The sequence below is a fragment of the Phyllobates terribilis genome, unplaced genomic scaffold (genome assembly GCF_046119375.1).
Source record: "Phyllobates terribilis strain yellow unplaced genomic scaffold, ASM4611937v1 Scaffold_3__8_contigs__length_932513732, whole genome shotgun sequence".
Taxonomy (NCBI): domain Eukaryota; kingdom Metazoa; phylum Chordata; class Amphibia; order Anura; family Dendrobatidae; genus Phyllobates; species Phyllobates terribilis.
The window spans coordinates 3,928,898-3,947,082 of NW_027362763.1; the positions used below are offsets into that span (position 1 = coordinate 3,928,898).

At 37.0% G+C, this 18,185-nt stretch overlaps 18 non-coding genes across 18 annotated transcripts; all 18 read left to right on the forward strand.

The window, feature by feature from the left end:
- The first annotated feature begins 2,412 nt into the window (after window positions 1-2,412).
- Window positions 2,413-2,484, forward strand: TRNAG-GCC (transfer RNA glycine (anticodon GCC)). Its single transcript has one exon. It is a non-coding gene; the product is annotated as a tRNA-Gly (tRNA).
- Window positions 2,485-4,001: 1,517 nt separating this feature from the next.
- Window positions 4,002-4,073, forward strand: TRNAG-UCC (transfer RNA glycine (anticodon UCC)). Its single transcript has one exon. It is a non-coding gene; the product is annotated as a tRNA-Gly (tRNA).
- Window positions 4,074-5,253: 1,180 nt separating this feature from the next.
- Window positions 5,254-5,325, forward strand: TRNAG-CCC (transfer RNA glycine (anticodon CCC)). The gene has a single exon. It is a non-coding gene; the product is annotated as a tRNA-Gly (tRNA).
- Window positions 5,326-6,672: 1,347 nt separating this feature from the next.
- TRNAG-CCC (transfer RNA glycine (anticodon CCC)) lies at window positions 6,673-6,744 on the forward strand. Its single transcript has one exon. It is a non-coding gene; the product is annotated as a tRNA-Gly (tRNA).
- Window positions 6,745-6,840: 96 nt separating this feature from the next.
- TRNAG-UCC (transfer RNA glycine (anticodon UCC)) lies at window positions 6,841-6,912 on the forward strand. Its single transcript has one exon. It is a non-coding gene; the product is annotated as a tRNA-Gly (tRNA).
- A 269-nt stretch (window positions 6,913-7,181) lies between these two features.
- TRNAG-UCC (transfer RNA glycine (anticodon UCC)) lies at window positions 7,182-7,253 on the forward strand. The gene has a single exon. It is a non-coding gene; the product is annotated as a tRNA-Gly (tRNA).
- Window positions 7,254-9,512: 2,259 nt separating this feature from the next.
- On the forward strand, window positions 9,513-9,584 carry TRNAG-CCC (transfer RNA glycine (anticodon CCC)). Its single transcript has one exon. It is a non-coding gene; the product is annotated as a tRNA-Gly (tRNA).
- Window positions 9,585-10,935: 1,351 nt separating this feature from the next.
- On the forward strand, window positions 10,936-11,007 carry TRNAG-CCC (transfer RNA glycine (anticodon CCC)). The gene has a single exon. It is a non-coding gene; the product is annotated as a tRNA-Gly (tRNA).
- Window positions 11,008-11,103: 96 nt separating this feature from the next.
- Window positions 11,104-11,175, forward strand: TRNAG-UCC (transfer RNA glycine (anticodon UCC)). Its single transcript has one exon. It is a non-coding gene; the product is annotated as a tRNA-Gly (tRNA).
- Window positions 11,176-12,357: 1,182 nt separating this feature from the next.
- On the forward strand, window positions 12,358-12,429 carry TRNAG-CCC (transfer RNA glycine (anticodon CCC)). Its single transcript has one exon. It is a non-coding gene; the product is annotated as a tRNA-Gly (tRNA).
- A 96-nt stretch (window positions 12,430-12,525) lies between these two features.
- TRNAG-UCC (transfer RNA glycine (anticodon UCC)) lies at window positions 12,526-12,597 on the forward strand. The gene has a single exon. It is a non-coding gene; the product is annotated as a tRNA-Gly (tRNA).
- Window positions 12,598-13,780: 1,183 nt separating this feature from the next.
- TRNAG-CCC (transfer RNA glycine (anticodon CCC)) lies at window positions 13,781-13,852 on the forward strand. Its single transcript has one exon. It is a non-coding gene; the product is annotated as a tRNA-Gly (tRNA).
- Window positions 13,853-13,946: 94 nt separating this feature from the next.
- On the forward strand, window positions 13,947-14,018 carry TRNAG-UCC (transfer RNA glycine (anticodon UCC)). The gene has a single exon. It is a non-coding gene; the product is annotated as a tRNA-Gly (tRNA).
- A 1,182-nt stretch (window positions 14,019-15,200) lies between these two features.
- TRNAG-CCC (transfer RNA glycine (anticodon CCC)) lies at window positions 15,201-15,272 on the forward strand. The gene has a single exon. It is a non-coding gene; the product is annotated as a tRNA-Gly (tRNA).
- Window positions 15,273-15,368: 96 nt separating this feature from the next.
- Window positions 15,369-15,440, forward strand: TRNAG-UCC (transfer RNA glycine (anticodon UCC)). Its single transcript has one exon. It is a non-coding gene; the product is annotated as a tRNA-Gly (tRNA).
- Window positions 15,441-16,623: 1,183 nt separating this feature from the next.
- Window positions 16,624-16,695, forward strand: TRNAG-CCC (transfer RNA glycine (anticodon CCC)). Its single transcript has one exon. It is a non-coding gene; the product is annotated as a tRNA-Gly (tRNA).
- Window positions 16,696-16,789: 94 nt separating this feature from the next.
- On the forward strand, window positions 16,790-16,861 carry TRNAG-UCC (transfer RNA glycine (anticodon UCC)). The gene has a single exon. It is a non-coding gene; the product is annotated as a tRNA-Gly (tRNA).
- A 1,184-nt stretch (window positions 16,862-18,045) lies between these two features.
- Window positions 18,046-18,118, forward strand: TRNAG-CCC (transfer RNA glycine (anticodon CCC)). Its single transcript has one exon. It is a non-coding gene; the product is annotated as a tRNA-Gly (tRNA).
- Window positions 18,119-18,185: the final 67 nt, after the last annotated feature.

Sequence of the window (18,185 nt, forward strand, 5' to 3'; positions counted from 1 at the left end):
GGGTTTTTTTTCCTGGCACGTCTTACTTTTTACTAATAATTTCGTATTGTTAGTGCAGAAAATGTAAGAAAAAAACATGGCTTCTGTAAGTATTGGTGGTATAGTGGTGAGAATCGCTGCCTTCCAAGTAGTTGACCCGAGTTTGATTCTCAGCCAACGTATGAATTGTTTTTCATATTTGGTGATGCTTTTAGTCTGTTTTAATTTTTCGTGTTAAGTCTCAGGCTCTTCTTTCTTCTTAGAGTTTAGCAACCACGAAAATGAGAAAAAAATTGAAGAGAATATTTCTTAGCTTTTTTTCAACTGTCTCATCTAACTGATCTTCTGCTCTTCAGTTGTTGATTAAACACTTTGTAGGGTTAGTCTCCAATATGAAAGCAATGTCAGGGTTGGCATTGGTGTTATGCTGGTGGGTGTAGTTGCTTTTAAAACAATAGGCCTTAGTTTAATTCTTGAAGAACTCATTGTTTTTTTGCATTTGGTGGTGTTTGGACTCTTTTTCACTTTCTGTGCTAAGGCTTATGCTTTTATTTCTTTCTTGGTAACACTTTAGCTACCTTAGTTGGCAAAAAGCAAAGCTAATTGAGAGAATTTGTAGGCAGAGGTGGAAAAGCTACATAACTGATTCCAAAAACTCCTCTGTCTTTAGAGTTAGTGTTAAAAATGCCAAAAATGGCAGAGGTCTTTAGGGGTAATTTGGTGCTGGTGCTGACTCTTTGTAATCTTTTTGAGCTAAGGCTCATAGTGTACTTTCTTTCTTGGTAAGAGTTTAGTTACCTTATTGGCAAAAAAGTGAAAATAATTGAGAGAATTGTAAGAATTGGTGGAAAAGCTCCATAGCTGATTCACAAGAATTCATCTTTGAGTTTTGGACAATGCTTTGCCTTGTTTTTAAACTTTTTAGTATTTGGCTCCTTCAAGGCATATTCAGTCCTCCTTTTTTTAAGTAAAACTTTAGCAGATTTAACAGCCATAATCCCAAACCAGTCAAGTTGGTTCATGCATTGGTGGTATAGTGGTGAGCATAGCTGCTTCCCAAGCAGTTGACTCGGGTTCGATTCCCAGCCAATGCAATACTTATGTAGTTTTATTTCTGGCATATCATACATTTTACAAACTATTTTGTAATGTTAGTGCAGAAAATGTAAAAAAAAAAGCTGACCCTGTAAGCATTGGTGACCATAGCTGCTTTCCAAACAGTTGACCCGGGTACAATTCCCGGCCAATACAAAACATTGGTGGTTTTTTTTTTCAGGCACATCATACTTTTTACTAACAATTTTGTAGGGTTAGTGCAGAAAATGTGAAAAAAATGCTGGGTACCTTAAGCATTTTTGGTATAGTGGTGAGCAAACCTGCCTTCCAAGCAGTTGACCTGCGATTGATTCCTGGTCAATGCAATACTTATGTGGGTTTTTTTTCCCTGGCATGTCTTACTTTTTACTAATAATTTCGTATTGTTAGTGCAGAAAATGTAAGAAAAAAACATGGCTTCTGTAAGTGTTGGTGGCATAGTGGTGAGAAACGCTGCATTCCAAGTAGTTAATCTGAGTTCGATTCTCAGCCAGCGCATGAATTGTTTTTCACATTTGGTGATGCTTTTAGTCTGTTTTAATTTTTCGTGTTAAGTCTCAGGCTCTTCTTTCTTCTTAGAGTTTAGCAACCACGAAAATGAGAAAAAAATTGAAGAGAATATTTGTTAGCTTTTTTTCAACTGTCTCATCTAACTGATCTTCTGCTCTTCAGTTGTTGATTAAACACTTTGTAGGGTTTGTCTCCAATACGAAAGCAATGTCAGGGTTGGCATTGGTGTTATGCTGGTGGGTGTAGTTGCTTTTAAAACAATAGGCCATAGTTTAATTCTAGAAGAACTCATTGTTTTTTTGCATTTGGTGGTGTTTGGAATCTTTTTCACTTTCTGTGCTAAGGCTTATGCTTTTATTTCTTTCTTGGTAACACTTTAGCTACCTTAGTTGGCAAAAAGCAAAGCTAATTGAGAGAATTTGTAGGCAGAGGTGGAAAAGCTACATAACTGATTCCAAAAACTCCTCTGTCTTTAGAGTTAGTGTTAACAATGCCAAAAATGGCAGAGGTCTTTAGGGGTAATTTGGTGCTGGTGCTGACTCTTTGTAATCTTTTTGAGCTAAGGCTCATAGTGTACTTTCCTTCTTGGTAAGAGTTTAGTTACCTTATTGGCAAAAAAGTGAAAATAATTGAGAGAATTGTAAGAATTGGTGGAAAAGCTCCATAGCTGATTCACAAGAATTCATCTTTGAGTTTTGGACAATGCATTGCCTTGTTTTTAAACTTTTTAGTAATTGGCTCTTTCAAGACATATTCAGTCCTCCTTTTTTTAAGTAAAACTTTAGCAGATTTAACAGCCATAATCCCAAACCAGTCAAGTTGGTTCATGCATTGGTGGTATAGTGGTGAGCATAGCTGTTTGCCAAGCAGTTGACCCGGGTTCGATTCCCGGCCAATGCAATACTTATGTAGTTTTATTTCTGGCATATCATACATTTTACAAACTATTTTGTAATGTTAGTGCAGAAAATGTAAAAAAAAAAAGCTGATCCTGTAAGCATTGATGGTCTGGTGGTGAGCATAGCTGCCTTCCAAGCAGTTGACCTGGGTTCGATTCCTGGCAAATGCAAAACATGGGTGTGTTTTTTTTTCAGGCACGTCATAATTTTTACTAACAATTTTGTAGGGTTAGTGCAGAAAATGTGAAAAAAATGCTGGGTACCTTAATCATTTTTGGTATAGTGGTGAGCAAACCTGCCTTCCAAGCAGTTGACCTGCGATTGATTCCTGGTCAATGCAATACTTATGTGGGTTTTTTTTTCCTGGCACGTCTTACTTTTTACTAATAATTTTGTATTGTTAGTGCAGAAAATGTAAGAAAAAAACATGGCTTCTGTAAGTGTTGGTGGTATAGTGGTGAGCATAGCTGCCTTCCAAGCAGTTGACCCGGGTTTGATTCCCGGCCAATGCATGAATTGTTTTTCACATTTGGTGATGCTTTTAGTCTGTTTTAATTTTTCATGTTAAGGTTCATGCTCTTCTTTCTTCTTAGAGTTTAGCAACCACGAAAATGAGAAAAAAATTGAAGAGAATATTTCTTAGATTTTTTTCAACTGTCTCATCTAACTGATCTTCTGCTCTTCAGTTGTTGATTAAATACTTTGTAGGGTTAGTCTCCAATACGAAAGCAATTTCAGGGTTGGCATTGGTGTTATGCTGGTGGGTGTAGTTGCTTTTAAAACAATAGGCCATAGTTTAATTCTTGAAGTACTCATTGTTTTTTTGCATTTGGTGGTGTTTGGACTCTTTTTCACTTTCTGTGCTAAGGCTTATGCTTTTATTTCTTTCTTGGTAACACTTTAGCTACCTTAGTGGGCAGAAAGCAAAGCTATTTGAGAGAATTTGTAGGCAGAGGTGGAAAAGCTACATAACTGATTCCAAAAACTCCTCTGTCTTTAGAGTTAATGTTAAAAATGCCAAAAATGGCAGAGGTCTTTAGGGGGAAATTGGTGCTGCTGTTGACTCTTTGTAATCTGTTTGATCTAAGGCTCATAGTGTACTTTCTTTCTTGGTAAGAGTTTAGTTACCTTATTGGCAAAAAAGTGAAAATAATTGAGAGAAATGTAAGAATTGGTGGAAAAGCTACATAGCTGATTCACAAGAATTCATCTTTGAGTTTTGGACAATGCTTTGCCTTGTTTTTAAACTTTTTAGTAATTGGCTCTTTCAAGACATATTCAGTCCTCCTTTTTTAAGTAAAACTTTAGCAGATTTAACAGCCAAAATCCCAAACCAGTCAAGCGGTTACATGCATTGGAGATATAGTGGTGAGCATAGCTGCTTCCCAAGCAGTTGACCCGGGTTCAATTTCCAGCCAATGCAATACTTATGTAGTTTTATTTCTGGCATATCATACATTTTAAAACTATTTTGTAATGTTAGTACAGAAAATGTAAAAAAAAAAGCTGACCCTGTAAGTATTGGTGGTATAGTGGTGAGCATAGCTGCCTTCCAAGCAGTTGACCCGGGTTCAATTCCTGGCCAATACAAAACATTGGTGGTTTTTTTATTCAGGCACGTCATACTTTTTACTAACAATTTTGTAGGGTTAGTGCAGAAAATGTGAAAAAAATGCTGGGTACCTTAAGCATTTTTGGTATAGTGGTGAGCAAACCTGCCTTCCAAGCAGTTGACCTGCGATTGATTCCTGGTCAATGCAATACTTATGTGGGTTTTTTTTTCCTGGCACATCTTACTTTTTACTAATAATTTCGTATTGTTAGTGCAGAAAATGTAAGAAAAAAACATGGCTTCTGTAAGTGTTGGTGGTATAGTGGTGAGAATTGCTCCCTTCCAAGCAGTTGACCCAGGTTTGAATCACAGCCAACGCATGGATTGTTTTTCATATTTAGTGATGCTTTTAGTCTGTTTTAATTTTTCGTGTTAAGGCTCATGCTCTTCTTTCTTCTTAGAGTTTAGCAACAACTAAAATGAGAAAAAAATTGAAGAGAATATTTCTTAGATTTTTTTCAACTGTCTCATCTAACTGATCTTCTGCTCTTCAGTTGTTGATTAAATACTTTGTAGGGTTAGTCTCCAATACGAAAGCAATGTCAGGTTTGGCATTGGTGTTATGCTGGTGGGTGTAGTTGCTTTTAAAACAATAGGCCATAGTTTAATTCTTGAAGAACTCATTGTTTTTTGCATTAGGTGGTGTTTGGAATCTTTTTCACTTTCTGTGCTAAGGCTTATGCTTTTATTTCTTTCTTGGTAACACTTCAGCTACCTTAGTGGGCAGAAAGCAAAGCTAATAGAGAGAATTTGTAGGCAGAGGTGGAAAAGCTACAAAACTGATACCAAAAACTCCTCTGTCTTTAGAGTTAGTGTTAAAAATGCCAAAAATGTCAGAGGTCTTTAGGGGGAACTTGGTGCTACTGTTGACTCTTTGTAATCTGTTTGAGCTAAGGCTCATAGTGTACTTTCCTTCTTGGTAAGAGTTTAGTTACCTTATTGGCAAAAAAGTGAAAATAATTGAGAGAAATGTAAGAATTGGTGGAAAAGCTACATAGCTGATTCACAAGAATTCATCTTTGAGTTTTGAACAATGCTTTGCCTTGTTTTTAAACTTTTTAGTAATTGGCTCTTTCAAGACATATTCAGTCCTCCTTTTTTAAGTAAAACTTTAGCAGATTTAACAGCCAAAATCCCAAACCAGTCAAGTTGGTTCATGCATTGGTGGTATAGTGGTGAGCATAGCTGCTTCCCAAGCAGTTGACCCAGGTTCAATTCCCGGCCAATGCAATACTTATGTAGTTTTATTTCTGGCATATCATACATTTTACAAACTATTTTGTAATGTTAGTGCAGAAAATGTAAAAAAAAAAGCTGATCCTGTAAGCATTGGTGGTATAGTGGTGAGCATAGCTGCCTTCCAAGCAGTTGACCCGGGTTTGATTCCTGGCCAATGCAAAACATGGGTGTGTTTTTTTTTCAGGCACTTCATCATTTTTACTAACAATTTTGTAGGGTTAGTGCAGAAAATGTGAAAAAAATGCTGGGTACCTTAAGCATTTTTGGTATAGTGGTGAGCAAACCTGCCTTCCAAGCAGCTGACCTGCGATTGATTCCTGGTCAATGCAATACTTATGTGGGTATTTTTTCCTGGCACGTCTTACTTTTTACTAATAATTTTGTATTGTTAGTGCAGAAAATGTAAGAAAAAAACATGGCCTCTGTAAGTGTTGGTGGTATAGTGGTGAGCTTAGCTGCATTCCAAGCAGTTGGCGCGGGTTCGATTCCCGGCCAACACATGAATTGTTTTTCACATTTGGTGATGCTTTTAGTCTGTTTTAATTTTTCGTGTTAAGGCTCATGCTCTTCTTTCTTCTTAGAGTTTAGCAACAACAAAAATAAGAAAAAAATTGAAGAGAATATTTCTTAGATTTTTTTCAACTGTCTCATCTAACTGATCTTCTGCTCTTCAGTTGTTGATTAAATACTTTGTAGGGTTAGTCTCCAATACGAAAGCAATGTCAGGGTTGGTATTGGTGTTATGCTGGTAAGTGTAGTGCTTTTAAAACAATAGGCCATAGTTTAATTCTTGAAGAACTCATTGTTTTTTTGCATTTGGTGGTGTTTGGAATCTTTTTCACTTTCTGTGCTAAGGATTATGCTTTTATTTCTTTCTTGGTAACACTTTAGCTACCTTAGTGGGCAGAAAGCAAAGCTAATTGAGAGAATTTGTAGGCAGAGGTGGAAAAGCTACATAACTGATTCCAAAAACTCCTCTGTCTTTAGAGTTAGTGTTAAAAATGCCAAAAATGGCAGAGGTCTTTAGGGGGAGTTTGGTGCTGCTGTTGACTCTTTGTAATCTGTTTGAGCTAAGGCTCATAGTGTACTTTCCTTCTTGGTAAGAGTTTAGTTACCTTATTGGCAAAAAAGTGAAAATAATTGAGAGAAATGTAAGAATTGGTGGAAAAGCTACATAGCTGATTCACAAGAATTCATCTTTGAGTTTTGAACAATGCTTTGCCTTGTTTTTAAACTTTTTAGTAATTGGCTCTTTCAAGACATATTCAGTCCTCCTTTTTTAAGTAAAACTTTAGCAGATTTAACAGCCAAAATCCCAAACCAGTCAGGTTCGTTCATGCATTGGTGGTATAGTGGTGAGCATAGCTGCTTCCCAAGCAGTTGACCCAGGTTCAATTCCCGGCCAATGCAATACTTATGTAGTTTTATTTCTGGCATATCATACATTTTACAAACTATTTTGTAATGTTAGTGCAGAAAATGTAAAAAAAAAAGCTGATCCTGTAAGCATTGGTGGTATAGTGGTGAGCATAGCTGCCTTCCAAGCAGTTGACCCGGGTTCGATTCCTGGCCAATGCAAAACATGGGTGTGTTTTTTTTTCAGGCACTTCATAATTTTTACTAACAATTTTGTAGGGTTAGTGCAGAAAATGTGAAAAAAATGCTGGGTACCTTAAGCATTTTTGGTATAGTGGTGAGCAAACCTGCCTTCCAAGCAGTTGACCTGCGATTGATTCTTGGTCAATGCAATACTTATGTGGGTATTTTTTCCTGGCACGTCTTACTTTTTACTAATAATTTTGTTTTGTTAGTGCAGAAAATGTAAGAAAAAAACATGGCCTCTGTAAGTGTTGGTGGTATAGTGGTGAGCTTAGCTGCCTTCCAAGCAGTTGGCCCGGGTTCGATTCCCGGCCAACACATGAATTGTTTTTCACATTTGGTGATGCTTTTAGTCTGTTTTAATTTTTCGTGTTAAGGCTCATGCTCTTCTTTCTTCTTAGAGTTTAGCAACAACAAAAATAAGAAAAAAATTGAAGAGAATATTTCTTAGATTTTTTTCAACTGTCTCATCTAACTGATCTTCTGCTCTTCAGTTGTTGATTAAATACTTTGTAGGGTTAGTCTCCAATACGAAAGCAATGTCAGGGTTGGTATTGGTGTTATGCTGGTAAGTGTAGTTGCTTTTAAAACAATAGGCCATAGTTTAATTCTTGAAGAACTCATTGTTTTTTTTGCATTTGGTGGTGTTTGGAATCTTTTTCACTTTCTGTGCTAAGGATTATGCTTTTATTTCTTTCTTGGTAACACTTTAGCTACCTTAGTGGGCAGAAAGCAAAGCTAATTGAGAGAATTTGTAGGCAGAGGTGGAAAAGCTACATAACTGATTCCAAAAACTCCTCTGTCTTTAGAGTTAGTGTTAAAAATGCCAAAAATGGCAGAGGTCTTTAGGGGGAGTTTGGTGCTGCTGTTGACTCTTTGTAATCTGTTTGAGCTAAGGCTCATAGTGTACTTTCTTTCTTGGTAAGAGTTTAGTTACCTTATTGGCAAAAAAGTGAAAATAATTGAGAGAAATGTAAGAATTGGTGGAAAAGCTCCATAGCTGATTCACAAGAATTCATCTTTGAGTTTTGGACAATGCTTTGCCTTGTTTTTAAACTTTTTAGTAATTGGCTCTTTCAAGACATATTCAGTCCTCCTTTTTTAAGTAAAACTTTAGCAGATTTAACAGCCAAAATCCCAAACCAGTCAAGCGGGTATATGCATTGGTGGTATAGTGGTGAGCATAGCTGTTACCCAAGCAGACGACCCGGGTTCGATTTCCAGCCAATGCAATACTGATGTAGTTTTATTTCTGGCATATCATACATTTTACAAACTATTTTGTAATGTTAGTGCAGAAAATGTAAAAAAAAGCTGATCCTGTAAGCATTGGTGGTATAGGGGTGAGCATAGCTTCCTTCCATGCAGTTGACCCGGGTTCAATTCCCGGCCAATACAAAACAGTGGTGTTTTTTTTTTTCAGGCACGTCATACTTTTTACTAACAATTTTGTAGGGTTAGTGCAGAAAATGTGAAAAAAATGCTGGGTACCTTAAGCATTTTTGGTATAGTGGTGAGCAAACCTGCCTTCCAAGCAGTTGACCTGCGATTGATTCCTGGTCAATGCAATACTTATGTGGGGTTTTTTTTCCTGGCACGTCTTATTTTTACTAATAATTTCGTATTGTTAGTGCAGAAAATGTAAGAAAAAAACTTGGTTGCTGTAAGTGTTGGTGGTATAGTGGTGAGAATCGCTGCCTTCCAAGTAGTTGACCCGAGTTTGATTCTCAGCCAACGCATGAATTGTTTTTCACATTTGGTGATGCTTTTAGTCTGTTTTAATTTTTCGTGTTAAGTCTCAGGCTCTTCTTTCTTCTTAGAGTTTAGCAACCACGAAAATGAGAAAAAAATTGAAGAGAATATTTCTTAGCTTTTTTTCAACTGTCTCATCTAACTGATCTTCTGCTCTTCAGTTGTTGATTAAACACTTTGTAGGGTTAGTCTCCAATATGAAAGCAATGTCAGGGTTGGCATTGGTGTTATGCTGGTGGGTGTAGTTGCTTTTAAAACAATAGGCCATAGTTTAATTCTTGAAGAACTCATTGTTTTTTTGCATTTGGTGGTGTTTGGACTCTTTTTCACTTTCTGTGCTAAGGCTTATGCTTTTATTTCTTTCTTGGTAACACTTTAGCTACCTTAGTTGGCAAAAAGCAAAGCTAATTGAGAGAATTTGTAGGCAGAGGTGGAAAAGCTACATAACTGATTCCAAAAACTCCTCTGTCTTTAGAGTTAGTGTTAAAAATGCCAAAAATGGCAGAGGTCTTTACGGGTAATTTGTTGCAGGTGCCGACTCTTTGTAATCTGTTTGAACTAAGGCTCATAGTGTACTTTCTTTCTTGGTAAGAGTTTAGTTACCTTATTGGCAAAAAAGTGAAAATAATTGAGAGAATTGTAAGAATTGGTGGAAAAGCTCCATAGCTGATTCACAAGAATTCATCTTTGAGTTTTGGACAATGGTTTGCCTTGTTTTTAAACTTTTTAGTAATTGGCTCTTTCAAGACATATTCAGTCCTCCATTTTTTAAGTAAAACTTTAGCAGATTTAACAGCTATAGTCCCAAACCATTCAAGTTGGTTCATGCATTGGTGGTATAGTGGTGAGCATAGCTGCTTCCCAAGCAGTTGACCCGGGTTTGATTCCCGGCCAATGCAATACTTATGTAGTTTTATTTCTGGCTTATCATACATTTTACAAACTATTTTGTAATGTTAGTGCAGAAAATGTAAAAAAAAAAAGCTGATCCTGTAAGCATTGGTGGTATAGTGGTGAGCATAGCTGCTTTCCAAGCAGTTGACCCGGGTTTGATTCCTGGCCAATGCAAAACATGGGTGTGTTTTTTTTTCAGGCACGTCATAATTTTTACTAACAATTTTGTAGGGTTAGTGCAGAAAATGTGAAAAAGATGCTGGGTACCTTAAGCATTTTTGGTATAGTGGTGAGCAAACCTGCCTTCCAAGCAGTTGACCTGCGATTGATTCCTGGTCAATGCAATACTTATGTGGGTTTTTTTTCCCTGGCACGTCTTACTTTTTACTAATAATTTTGTATTGTTAGTGCAGAAAATGTAAGAAAAAAACATGGCTTCTGTAAGTGTTGGTATTATCGTGGTGAGCATAGCTGCCTTCCAAGCAGTTGATCCTGGTTCGCTTCCCGGCCAAAGCATGAATTGTTTTTCACATTTGGTGATGCTTTTAGTCTGTTTTAATTTTTCGTGTTAAGGCTCATGCTCTTCTTTCTTCTTAGAGTTTAGCAACCACGAAAATGAGAAAAAAATTGAAGAGAATATTTCTTAGATTTTTTTCAACTGTCTCATCTAACTGATCTTCTGCTCTTCAGTTGTTGATGAAATACTTTGTAGGGTTAGTCTCCAATACGAAAGCAATGTCAGGGTTGGCATTGGTGTTATGCTGGTGGGTGTAGTTGCTTTTAAAACAAGAGGCCGTAGTTTAATTCTTGAAGAACTCATTGTTTTTTTCCATTTGGTGGTGTTTGGACTCTTTTTCACTTTCTGTGCTAAGGCTTATGCTTTTATTTCTTTCTTGGTAACACTTTAGCTACCTTAGTGGGCAGAAAGCAAAGCTAATTGAGAGAATTTGTAGGCAGAGGTGGAAAAGCTACATAACTGATTCCAAAAACTCCTCTGTCTTTAGAGTTAGTGTTAAAAATGCCAAAAATGGCAGATGTCTTTAGGGGGAATTTGGTGCTGCTGTTGACTCTTTGTAATCTGTTTGAGCTAAGGCTCATAGTTTACTTTCTTTCTTGGTAAGAGTTTAGTTACCTTATTGTCAAAAAAGTGAAACTAATTGAGAGAATTGTAAGAATTGGTGGAAAAGCTCCATAGCTGATTCACAAGAATTCATCTTTGAGTTTTGGACAATGCTTTGCCTTGTTTTTAAACTTTTTAGTAATTGGCTCTTTCAAGACATATTCAGTCCTCCTTTTTCTAAGTAAAACTTTAGCAGATTTAACGGCCATAATCCCAAACCAGTCAAGTTGGTTCATGCATTGGTGGTATAGTGGTGAGCATTGCTGCTTCCCAAGCAGTTGACCCGGGTTCGATTCCCGGCCAATGCAATACTTATGTAGTTTTATTTCTGGCATATCATACATTTTACAAACTATTTTGTAATGTTAGTGCAGAAAATGTAAAAAAAAAAGCTGATCCTGTAAGCATTGGTGGTATAGTGGTGAGCATAGCTGCCTTCCAAGCAGTTAACCCGGGTTTGATTCCCGGCCAATGCAAAACATGGGTGTGTTTTTTTTTCAGGCACGTCATAATTTTTACTAACAATTTTGTAGGGTTAGTGCAGAAAATGTGAAAAAAATGCTGGGTACCTTAAGCATTTTTGGTATAGTGGTGAGCAAACCTGCCTTCCAAGCAGTTGACCTGCGATTGATTCCTGGTCAATGCAATACTTATGTGGGTTTTTTTTTCCTGGCACGTCTTACTTTTTACTAATAATTTTGTATTGTTAGTGCAGAAAATGTAAGAAAAAAAAATGGCTTCTGTAAGTGTTGGTGGTATAGTGGTGAGCATAGCTGCCTTCCAAACAGTTGACCTGGGTTCGATTCCCGGCCAATGCATGAATTGTTTTTCACATTTGGTGATGCTTTTAGTCTGTTTTAATTTTTCGTGTTAAGGCTCATGCTCTTCTTTCTTCTTAGAGTTTAGCAACCACGAAAATGAGAAAAAAATTGAAGAGAATATTTCTTAGATTTTTTTCAACTGTCTCATCTAACTGATCTTCTGCTCTTCAGTTGTTGATTAAATACTTTGTAGGGTTAGTCTCCAATACGAAAGCAATGTCAGGGTTGGCATTGGTGTTATGCTGGTGGGTGTAGTTGCTTTTAAAACAATAGGCCGTAGTTTAATTCTTGAAGAACTCATTGTTTTTTTCCATTTGGTGGTGTTTGGACTCTTTTTCACTTTCTGTGCTAAGGCTTATGCTTTTATTTCTTTCTTGGTAACACTTTAGCTACCTTAGTGGGCAGAAAGCAAAGCTAATTGAGAGAATTTGTAGGCAGAGGTGGAAAAGCTACATAACTGATTCCAAAAACTCCTCTGTCTTTAGAGTTAGTGTTAAAAATGCCAAAAATGGCAGAGGTCTTTAGGGGGAATTTGGTGCTACTGTTGACTCTTTGTAATCTGTTTGAGCTAAGGCTCATAGTTTACTTTCTTTCTTGGTAAGAGTTTAGTTACCTTATTGTCAAAAAAGTGAAACTAATTGAGAGAATTGTAAGAATTGGTGGAAAAGCTCCATAGCTGATTCACAAGAATTCATCTTTGAGTTTTGGACAATGCTTTGCCTTGTTTTTAAACTTTTTAGTAATTGGCTCTTTCAAGACATATTCAGTCCTCCTTTTTCTAAGTAAAACTTTAGCAGATTTAACGGCCATAATCCCAAACCAGTCAAGTTGGTTCATGCATTGGTGGTATAGTGGTGAGCATAGCTGCTTCCCAAGCAGTTGACCCGGGTTCGATTCCCGGCCAATGCAATACTTATGTAGTTTTATTTCTGGCATATCATACATTTTACAAACTATTTTGTAATGTTAGTGCAGAAAATGTAAAAAAAAAAGCTGATCCTGTAAGCATTGGTGGTATAGTGGTGAGCATAGCTGCCTTCCAAGCAGTTGACCCGGGTTTGATTCCCGGCCAATGCAAAACATGGGTGTGTTTTTTTTTCAGGCACGTCATAATTTTTACTAACAATTTTGTAGGGTTAGTGCAGAAAATGTGAAAAAAATGCTGGGTACCTTAAGCATTTTTGGTATAGTGGTGAGCAAACCTGCCTTCCAAGCAGTTGACCTGCGATTGATTCCTGGTCAATGCAATACTTATGTGGGTTTTTTTTTTCCTGGCACGTCTTACTTTTTACTAATAACTTTGTATTGTTAGTGCAGAAAATGTAAGAAAAAAAAATGGCTTCTGTAAGTGTTGGTGGTATAGTGGTGAGCATAGCTGCCTTTCAAACAGTTGACCTGGGTTCGATTCCCGGCCAATGCATGAATTGTTTTTCACATTTGGTGATGCTTTTAGTCTGTTTTAATTTTTCGTGTTAAGGCTCATGCTCTTCTTTCTTCTTAGAGTTTAGCAACCACGAAAATGAGAAAAAAATTGAAGAGAATATTTCTTAGATTTTTTTCAACTGTCTCATCTAACTGATCTTCTGCTCTTCAGTTGTTGATTAAATACTTTGTAGGGTTAGTCTCCAATACGAAAGCAATGTCAGGGTTGGCATTGGTGTTATGCTGGTGGGTGTAGTTGCTTTTAAAACAATAGGCCATAGTTTAATTCTTGAAGAACTCATTGTTTTTTTCCATTTGGTGGTGTTTGGAATCTTTTTCACTTTCTGTGCTAAGGCTTATGCTTTTATTTCTTTCTTGGTAACACTTTAGCTACCTTAGTGTGCAGAAAGCAAAGCTAATTGAGAGAATTTGTAGGCAGAGGTGGAAAAGCTACATAACTGATTCCAAAAACTCCTCTGTCTTTAGAGTTAGTGTTAAAAATGCCAAAAATGGCAGAGGTCTTTAGGGGGAATTTGGTGCTGGTGCTGACTCTTTGTAATCTTTTTGAGCTAAGGCTCATAGTGTACTTTCTTTCTTGGTAAGAGTTTAGTTACCTTATTGTCAAAAAAGTGAAACTAATTGAGAGAATTGTAAGAATTGGTGGAAAAGCTCCATAGCTGATTTACAAGAATTCATCTTTGAGTTTTGGACAATGCTTTGCCTGGTTTTTAAACTTTTTAGTAATTGGCTCTTTCAAGACATATTCAGTCCTCCTTTTTCTAAGTAAAACTTTAGCAGATTTAACGGCCATAATCCCAAACCAGTCAAGTTGGTTCATGCATTGGTGGTATAGTGGTGAGCATAGCTGCTTCCCAAGCAGTTGACCCGGGTTCGATTCCCGGCCAATGCAATACTTATGTAGTTTTATTTCTGGCATATCATACATTTTACAAACTATTTTGTAATGTTAGTGCAGAAAATGTAAAAAAAAGCTGATCCTGTAAGCATTGGTGGTATAGTGGTGAGCATAGCTGCCTTCCAAGCAGTTGACCCGGGTTCGATTCCTGGCCAATGCAAAACATGGGTGTGTTTTTTTTTCAGGCACGTCATAATTTTTACTAACAATTTTGTAGGGTTAGTGCAGAAAATGTGAAAAAAATGCTGGGTACCTTAAGCATTTTTGGTATAGTGGTGAGCAAACCTGCCTTCCAAGCAGTTGACCTGCGATTGATTCCTGGTCAATGCAATACTTATGTGGGTTTTTTTTTCCTGGCACGTCTTACTTTTTACTAATAATTTTGTATTGTTAGTGCAGAAAATGTAAGAAAAAAACATGGCTTCTGTAAGTGTTGGTGGTATAGTGGTGAGCATAGCTGCCTTCCAAGCTGTTGACCCGAGTTTGATTCCCGGCCAATGCATGAATTGTTTTTCACATTTGGTGATGCTTTTAGTCTGTTTTAATTTTTCGTGTTAAGGCTCATGCTCTTCTTTCTTCTTAGAGTTTAGCAACCACGAAAATGAGAAAAAAATTGAAGAGAATATTTCTTAGATTTTTTTCAACTGTCTCATCTAACTGATCTTCTGCTCTTCAGTTGTTGATGAAATACTTTGTAGGGTTAGTCTCCAATACGAAAGCAATGTCAGGGTTGGCATTGGTGTTATGCTGGTGGGTGTAGTTGCTTTTAAAACAATAGGCCGTAGTTTAATTCTTGAAGAACTCATTGTTTTTTTCCATTTGGTGGTGTTTGGACTCTTTTTCACTTTCTGTGCTAAGGCTTATGCTTTTATTTCTTTCTTGGTAACACTTTAGCTACCTTAGTGGGCAGAAAGCAAAGCTAATTGAGAGAATTTGTAGGCAGAGGTGGAAAAGCTACATAACTGATTCCAAAAACTCCTCTGTCTTTAGAGTTAGTGTTAAAAATGCCAAAAATGGCAGAGGTCTTTAGGGGGAATTTGGTGCTACTGTTGACTCTTTGTAATCTGTTTGAGCTAAGGCTCATAGTTTACTTTCTTTCTTGGTAAGAGTTTAGTTACCTTATTGTCAAAAAAGTGAAACTAATTGAGAGAATTGTATGAATTGGTGGAAAAGCTCCATAGCTGATTCACAAGAATTCATCTTTGAGTTTTGGACAATGCTTTGCCTTGTTTTTAAACTTTTTAGTAATTGGCTCTTTCAAGACATATTCAGTCCTCCTTTTTCTAAGTAAAACTTTAGCAGATTTAACGGCCATAATCCCAAACCAGTCAAGTTGGTTCATGCATTGGTGGTATAGTGGTGAGCATAGCTGCTTCCCAAGCAGTTGACCCGGGTTCGATTCCCGGCCAATGCAATACTTATGTAGTTTTATTTCTGGCATATCATACATTTTACAAACTATTTTGTAATGTTAGTGCAGAAAATGTAAAAAAAAAAGCTGATCCTGTAAGCATTGGTGGTATAGTGGTGAGCATAGCTGCCTTCCAAGCAGTTGACCCGGGTTTGATTCCCGGCCAATGCAAAACATGGGTGTGTTTTTTTTTCAGGCACGTCATAATTTTTACTAACAATTTTGTAGGGTTAGTGCAGAAAATGTGAAAAAAATGCTGGGTACCTTAAGCATTTTTGGTATAGTGGTGAGCAAACCTGCCTTCCAAGCAGTTGACCTGCGATTGATTCCTGGTCAATGCAATACTTATGTGGGTTTTTTTTTTCCTGGCACGTCTTACTTTTTACTAATAATTTTGTATTGTTAGTGCAGAAAATGTAAGAAAAAAAAATGGCTTCTGTAAGTGTTGGTGGTATAGTGGTGAGCATAGCTGCCTTCCAAACAGTTGACCTGGGTTCGATTCCCGGCCAATGCATGAATTGTTTTTCACATTTGGTGATGCTTTTAGTCTGTTTTAATTTTTCGTGTTAAGGCTCATGCTCTTCTTTCTTCTTAGAGTTTAGCAACCACGAAAATGAGAAAAAAATTGAAGAGAATATTTCTTAGATTTTTTTCAACTGTCTCATCTAACTGATCTTCTGCTCTTCAGTTGTTGATTAAATACTTTGTAGGGTTAGTCTCCAATACGAAAGCAATGTCAGGGTTGGCATTGGTGTTATGCTGGTGGGTGTAGTTGCTTTTAAAACAATAGGCCATAGTTTAATTCTTGAAGAACTCATTGTTTTTTTCCATTTGGTGGTGTTTGGAATCTTTTTCACTTTCTGTGCTAAGGCTTATGCTTTTATTTCTTTCTTGGTAACATTTTAGCTACCTTAGTGTGCAGAAAGCAAAGCTAATTGAGAGAATTTGTAGGCAGAGGTGGAAAAGCTACATAACTGATTCCAAAAACTCCTCTGTCTTTAGAGTTAGTGTTAAAAATGCCAAAAATGGCAGAGGTCTTTAGGGGGAATTTGGTGCTGGTGCTGACTCTTTGTAATCTTTTTGAGCTAAGGCTCATAGTGTACTTTCTTTCTTGGTAAGAGTTTAGTTACCTTATTGTCAAAAAAGTGAAACTAATTGAGAGAATTGTAAGAATTGGTGGAAAAGCTCCATAGCTGATTTACAAGAATTCATCTTTGAGTTTTGGACAATGCTTTGCCTGGTTTTTAAACTTTTTAGTAATTGGCTCTTTCAAGACATATTCAGTCCTCCTTTTTCTAAGTAAAACTTTAGCAGATTTAACGGCCATAATCCCAAACCAGTCAAGTTGGTTCATGCATTGGTGGTATAGTGGTGAGCATAGCTGCTTCCCTAGCAGTTGACCCGGGTTCGATTCCCGGCCAATGCAATACTTATGTAGTTTTATTTCTGGCATATCATACATTTTACAAACTATTTTGTAATGTTAGTGCAGAAAATGTAAAAAAAAGCTGATCCTGTAAGCATTGGTGGTATAGTGGTGAGCATAGCTGCCTTCCAAGCAGTTGACCCGGGTTCGATTCCTGGCCAATGCAAAAACATGGGTGTGTTTTTTTTTCAGGCACGTCATAATTTTTACTAACAATTTTGTAGGGTTAGTGCAGAAAATGTGAAAAAAATGCTGGGTACCTTAAGCATTTTTGGTATAGTGGTGAGCAAACCTGCCTTCCAAGCAGTTGACCTGCGATTGATTCCTGGTCAATGCAATACTTATGTGGGTTTTTTTTTTCCTGGCACGTCTTACTTTTTACTAATAATTTTGTATTGTTAGTGCAGAAAATGTAAGAAAAAAACATGGCTTCTGTAAGTGTTGGTGGTATAGTGGTGAGCATAGCTGCTTTCCAAGCAGTTGACCCGGGTTCGTTTCCCGGCCAATGCATGAATTGTTTTTCACATTTGGTGATGCTTTTAGTCTGTTTTAATTTTTCGTGTTAAGGCTCATGCTCTTCTTTCTTCTTAGAGTTTAGCAACCACGAAAATGAGAAAAAAATTGAAGAGAATATTTCTTAGATTTTTTTCAACTGTCTCATCTAACTGATCTTCTGCTCTTCAGTTGTTGATTAAATACTTTGTAGGGTTAGTCTCCAATACGAAAGCAATGTCAGGGTTGGCATTGGTGTTATGCTGGTGGGTGTAGTTGCTTTTAAAACAATAGGCCATAGTTTAATTCTTGAAGAACTCATTGTTTTTTTCCATTTGGTGGTGTTTGGAATCTTTTTCACTTTCTGTGCTAAGACTTATGCTTTTATTTCTTTCTTGGTAACACTTTAGCTACCTTAGTGGGCAGAAAGCAAAGCTAATTGAGAGAATTTGTAGGCAGAGGTGGAAAAGCTACATAACTGATTCCAAAAACTCCTCTGTCTTTAGAGTTAGTGTTAAAAATGCCAAAAATGGCAGAGGTCCTTAGGGGGAATTTGGTGCTGGTGCTGACTCTTTGTAATCTTTTTGAGCTAAGGCGCATAGTGTACTTTCTTTCTTGGTAAGAGTTTAGTTACCTTATTGTCAAAAAAGTGAAACTAATTGAGAGAATTGTAAGAATTGGTGGAAAAGCTCCATAGCTGATTCACAAGAATTCATCTTTGAGTTTTGGACAATGCTTTGCCTTGTTTTTAAACTTTTTAGTAATTGGCTCTTTCAAGACATATTCAGTCCTCCTTTTTCTAAGTAAAACTTTAGCAGATTTAACGGCCATAATCCCAAACCAGTCAAGTTGGTTCATGCATTGGTGGTATAGTGGTGAGTCATAGCTGCTTCCCAAGCAGTTGACCCGGGTTCGATTCCCGGCCAATGCAATACTTATGTAGTTTTATTTCTGGCATATCATACATTTTACAAACTATTTTGTAATGTTAGTGCAGA